Consider the following 6,431-nt stretch of genomic DNA (forward strand, 5'->3'; position numbering starts at 1 on the left):
TCGCAACCAAAGAGGGGAGTTGGTTGAGTTGCCTAAAGGTAAGTGGGCACTTCAGAACAAATGGGTGTACAAGCTGAAGGAAGAAGAAGGTGGGAAGAAAAGGTACAAGTATAGGCTTGTGGTAAAAGGGTTTTCTCAAAAGAAAGGTATTGACTTCAATGAAATATTTTCTCATGTTGTAAAAATAAACTCAATCAGACTCTTCTTAAGCCTTGTGGCTACTCATGGATACTTAGGTATCTAAAAGGGACAACAACAAATGCTTTGTATTTTGGAGGAACTGATATTTTTCTGGAAGGGTATACTGATGCAGATATGGCAGGTGACAATGATATACTCAAAGGAGCACTATTGGCTATGTCTTCATGGTTAGAGGTACAACAGTAAGCTGAGCTTCAAAGCTGCAGAAAGTGGTCTCACTTTCTACCATGGAAGTAGCGTTTGTAGCAATGATAGAGGCAAGCAAAGAAATGCTTAGGCTTCACATATTTTAGAAGAGCTTGGATTCAGACAAGACAATTGTGTCTTGTGTAGTGATAGCCAAAGCGCTATCCATCTTGCAAAGAATTCAACCTTTCATTCAAGGACAAGGAAAATTGAGGTAAGATATTACTTCATACATACTCTTTTGGAAGAGGGAAAACTAAAGCTAGGAAAGGTGCATACAAGTGAAAATCTTGCAGACATGTTTACAAAGGTGGTCAACAAGGAGAAGTTGAACTTTTGCTCATCTTCAATTGGCATTCAAGGATAAGAAGCTAGGATGGAAAGCAGTCACAGGTTTGGTGTGGAGATCAGTCTCCAAGTGGGAGATTGTTAAATATGGAGCTTGATTTACCCCTTGTAATTTTTTGTATTAAAATTGCACATTTGTAAAGCCCCTGTTATGAGGAGAAGCCATCGTGCGTGAAGAAAAATCACTCACCATAGAAACCAAAATTTTCACGGCCATTGAAATATTCATTTTTTTCCAGAATATTATGGCTAGACGGCGGCTGAAAAATGGTCAAAAAACGGCCGATCGGTTGGCTGATGGTCGATAGTCAATGGCCGGTGGTCAAAAGTCAATGGCCTGTGGGGGCTGATGGTCGAATTCAATGGCTGATTTCAAGATGGACTTGTCTTCTCAAGGGCGGCCACACATGGGTGCATTGGAGAGTCGAAGTCGGACTTGTCAACACAAGGGCGGCTACACATGGCTGCCTCTCATGAGAGAGGGCAATCCTTTTGGCCTATAAAATAAGGCCTCTTCTACACACAAAAACGGATTTTGAAGCATTGTGGTGCATTGTGAAGTTGATGTGAGGTGGTGAGAGTGAAGCAAGGCGGGAGCTCCAAAAGGGTATAATCCCTTTGTAATCTAATTTTTGTTTTGAAGTACTAAAGCCATTGAGTGGCTGCTTTCCCGTGGACGTGGCCCACATTAGGTGAACCATGTATAGTGCGTGCTCTCTCTCTCTCTCTCTCTCTCTCTCTATAAACTATAATTTCTCATGTGTGAAAATTATTTCTCTCCATTAAGTAAACTACTCATTTATCTACTTAGCTATGTCCTTCTTCCTAATAGTAAGCTATATAGCCTTCTCAATCCTACCTTTAGACATTACTGTACAATTGAGCTAGTATGGATCTCCTATAGTTACGTCTGTTATGTGTGTGTGTGTGTGTGTGTGTGCGCGTTGGTGGGTAGGCACTTTTAAAAAAAAAAGGATATTAAATTAATAAATCAAAACAAAATGGAAAAAAGTACAAGTCGCAACAGTAGGGGTTGGGAAACCCAAATAAAAGGTGTAGGGAAGGGAAAAAACAAGAAAAGGACTAGCTATACAAAAGGAGAAGCCAACAGAATCCTTTGAGGAGAGTAGAGGAAAATAAGAGTGGTGACCCAACTCCTTAAATACATGAAACATGGATGACCTTGAGATCTCTTTCATACATTGAAGAGCTTGTCTATTGTGCCTCTAAATGTCTTACACAAGGGGATACTTGCTAGTATACTTGCAATTCCCACTTGTTAATTTTGCCACCACATTGTACATCACACAATTTGTGAGGCCCCCATATAAGGAGAAGCCAAAATTGCACGTATATTGGTGGATCCTTGCTTTGCACGTTGATGAGATACAAAAAACCAACTTTCATACCCGGATTTGCTCGAGATCAGGCTTAGCGGAATATTCCTTTTTGCCAAAATATCTTGGCGAGATGACGGTCGGAAAGTGATCGAAAAACGATCGATTAGTGGTTGATTGTCCATTGGTCGAAAGTCTTTGGGCGGTTAATCAGTGGTCGGACAAGATATGAACTTTGGGCGGTGAACTTTAAAATGTCCTTTTCCCACCTCTCTTCTCTCTTTAACATATAAAACACTCTCTCTCTTAGATCTCATTAAAGGAGGCACTTTTCAACCCCCTTGTGAGAAAAGTAGATTTTCCATATTCTCTCACTTCATTCTCTCTCTAAAACGTGAGCCAACTCTCTCTCTTTCTTTTCCCCCCTTTTCTCTCTTGTCACTTCCCCTCCCAATCATTAAGGAACATTATTTGTTGCCTCTTTTTGATAGAGTGCGTATCCTCCAAGGTTGCAGATCTGCCCTCTTTTCCACTCTCTCTCCTTTATTGTTTCTATCTCTCTCTCTCTCTCTCTCTCTCACTCTCTCTCTCTCTCTCTCCCTCTCCCATGCTTCTGCCAGTTAGATCCACGTGAGAGCAATGGAAAACTCCATTACCTCTGTGTGCAACATCATTTCTCTCTCTACACTCATGATCAAAAAATTGAATTCAAAGGAGATTGAGTTGCACTCCCTCTCTTTCTTCCCTCCACAACATAATCCTTTTCTCCTATCTATGAGTACTCCTCACTTCTTTCCTCCATAGCCACCTTCATCTGCTTGTAGCAGTCACACATTCTCTCTCTAATTTGCTTGATTAGCTAATACAAATGTCATCCAATCCCCTACCACTGCAAGAAATTACTAGCAAGATAAAATGATATCAATTAAATACTAATTTAGAGTAGGAGTATGCTACTATGCAACTTGGCACATCTAATCTTAATGAAGTCAGCTACGGAACCTTGGCTGCAAGGCAATCAACTTATGGGTTGATGGTCATATTTATCCTGGTGATCCAATGACCAATGCATCATCGCCCTTTCGTAATGTCACTGAGCTACTACGTTTTATTAGAGATGGGAGAGACGGATTGTTTAGCTATTGCTAAAGATTATAATCATATTTTGTCAATGAAAGGGAAGCAAGAAAACATCTTTGTGCTACCTATTGCAAGAGAAGTACGTAAAAGACATCCAGCAAGTCAGAGAGGAAGCCAATGAGAAGACGAAGCAACTAAACAACGAGATGTCAAAGCTTAATAAAAAAAAAGAGCGTCAAAAAATGGAGCAAGAGCGTCGTCTAGACAATTATGTTCAGTTGCACGTAATATGCACCAACAAATCGATCAGCTCACACACATTCCATTGGGCTACCACATTCGCAAGCGCAAGAGACATACAATGTCTATGCTATCTTCAAACGGTGGAGCTTGAAAGAAACATACCCATCAAACTCGATAGGAATACAAATGCAAGATTCTAATTTATTACATTTTTTGCAGGTTGCTGTAATATTATTTCAATATGCAGGAACTTGGCTCAGATGATGATGGGAATCAATTACGATGCTCAAACAACTAGACATACTCTGCTGCAGCACATCATCAAGCCAAAGGAGTTGGTGGAGCTATTGGATGATCCATCCAATGCTGTCATTACTAATGTTTTGTGGCAAAAGTATTTCAATGAGCTAAAGATCATTGTGTCGCCTCAGGAGATGATGGAGGTGTGTGACATCACATGAATAAGTTTTAAGGCCTACAAAGCTTTATATATAATTGTTATACTAGGTCACAGAGCAAAAGGTTTGTTTTGGTTGTTGCCAACACCTTACAGTGTCAGTGTTGCAAGCTTGTTGGGTGGATTTCCAAATATGTGGAGGATGCCCTACCATTGAAAGAGAGAAAATCCTTCCATTACAACAAGTTCAATAATGTCTATGTTGACTTGTTGAAGTTCCAAGAGTCAATGATCAGATTTTATGTGTTGACACATGAAGAGTGTGATGGAAAAGTTATATTTGTGATGAAGCTTGATGAGTGCCAAATTGTCAAAAGTCAACGACTCAAAAGGATAAGCGTTACTCTTATGAACAGAGCCTTGGTGGGCGTCGATGTTGAGCTGAATTCCAACGAGAAGGGAAACACTTGTTTAGGTGTCCAGTTTAAAGAAGAATATTTGGTAGATTGTAGCTTTTCATCTCCCACACGAGACACGTGAGTCCCTAAAATGGTATTTTAATCACACCCCAATCATTGATGTCATTCAGCAACAACAAGAAGGACAACGATTGCAGTTTTCAGGTCTGGGTATGTTCCAAGTGGAGTGGCATTTGGCAGAAGACTTGAAAACTCTCAAGTGTAGGTTAGGGTGCAAGCAAGGTGCAATGAACCTCTTTCCATGCATTTATTGCTACCACAATAAAGTCTCATTAGGAACTGAAGGCAAGGGTTCAAAGGCTAGCAAGAGAAAGAGCGGTAATGTTAAGGGTGGCAAAGCTGCAATAGTCAACTCTGCGAAAGGTGTGCCTACTACACAAACAATGGGTAAAGCACTACAACAATGGTTTCAAGGTATCCGCAGTTGTAACCAAAGTGTATCCCCTAATCGATACATGGACGATCGAAATTGGGATCCTATTCTACTAATTTCTCTTATAAATGTGCATGTGTGCACTCTTCATGCCCTTCTACGAATTCTTGACAAGTTGCTTATGTTCCATATTAATTATGCTTAAAATATAGAGCGTGCAAAAAGAAGAGAAGAGTGTATCAGAGAACTTGAATCTATACTATCAAGTGTTGGCCTATATGGGGGTGCAATAGAGTTATCAAACGACAAGAAGGCATCTGGAAGTACACAAGATCATCTTAATAAAATATGTATAGGTGGTAGTAAAGCTAGGTATTTTCTTTCAAACTATTCTGACTCCCAAAGTCCCAATGAGTTTTAATTGTGGAAAAAGGTGTGTGACATTACCACCTACATAGGTAAAAAAGAAATCCTAGGAATTAAGAGTGCTTGTTTGTGGCAGTCTCTAGATGATATTTTTTGTTTGCTTGAAAAGGCAAAACTAACTTGTGTTAAGATATCCACTTTAAAGTTTGTAATCAATAGTTTCACAATGCAAATGGTGGATGCCTAGGGGGAGACACACATAACAAATTACATGGTGGGTTGAGCACTTTGTCTTTGCAGTAAAAAAACATCAGTGTTTGAAGTAAAGTTTAATTATTTTTTTGGCACATTCTTTTTGCTCATAGCTCATTTTTTCTCAACACATTCGGTTCATTGGGCATCTGGAGTAGCCAAGGAATGGAGCGCTCACACTATTAAGCAAAAGCGGTGTATTTTAAAATTACACAGTATGGAGGTGGGAGGAAAAAGAGCAATGCCCTACACAAAATGCTCAATTTGTTCTACAGAGTTTTAGCGGGGAGAGAAAGGAAAAAGACGAGAATGCAAAGAAGTTTGAAACACAGAATAGAGAAAGTGATTAGCCTGAGGTGATCACAATCATATCATGCTTCTAATGCAAAAGATCGATTACAACAATGGTTGGAGACAAGGCGACGATGGGTGGAAAACCAATAAATTTCTCACACTAACTACTTCTATTGTAAACATGCATTGTAATGCCATGTGATTTGTTGACGCCCCAATCAATGGTTTTGTGGGTCAAATTTTGTCTATTTTAGAGTTTTTAAATATTTTTATTAGTATTAGTGAGTTTTTAAGTTTTTTTTATAAAAGTTTTAGTACTATATAAGTCAAAACTCACAACTTGAAGTTCATTTCTTGTTTGCACATTCTAAAAGATCCTCTCAAGCACAAACATGCACGCACTCATATCGTGCACCACATGGATGATTCACACAAGCAGACTAGTACTACGCACATCAATACCACCACAGCCACTCACACCACATAAAATCCGTATCCAAAACCCCATGCAGAATCTACGGATTCAAATCCACATCCCCAACCACAAGTGGTTAATCCAATGTCCCAACCCGCCCCAGACGCCCAACAGCCTCCCCAACCATGATGATTTAACCACCATGCGACATATTTTTGGTGATTTCGGACCATTAAACCCTGCCAACCGCACACCTCTCCCAGATCCTCCACCAATTTCATCTCTACACAGAGCCACGCAATAAACAAGAGCAACCAAAAAAGAATACCGAGGTTCGCTTCAAAATTTGGAGCCCTTGCCTTTTGTCTCAGCAGCTGGTGCTCAGGACACCGCAAAAACCACGCCGCAAAGATTTGCACCGCGAGTCAAACAAAGAGTAATCAAGGTAATATCGGGCGAC

This window comes from Adiantum capillus-veneris, chromosome 14, assembly GCF_014529385.1.
Source record: "Adiantum capillus-veneris isolate H3 chromosome 14, ASM1452938v2, whole genome shotgun sequence".
NCBI classification, from domain to species: domain Eukaryota; kingdom Viridiplantae; phylum Streptophyta; class Polypodiopsida; order Polypodiales; family Pteridaceae; genus Adiantum; species Adiantum capillus-veneris.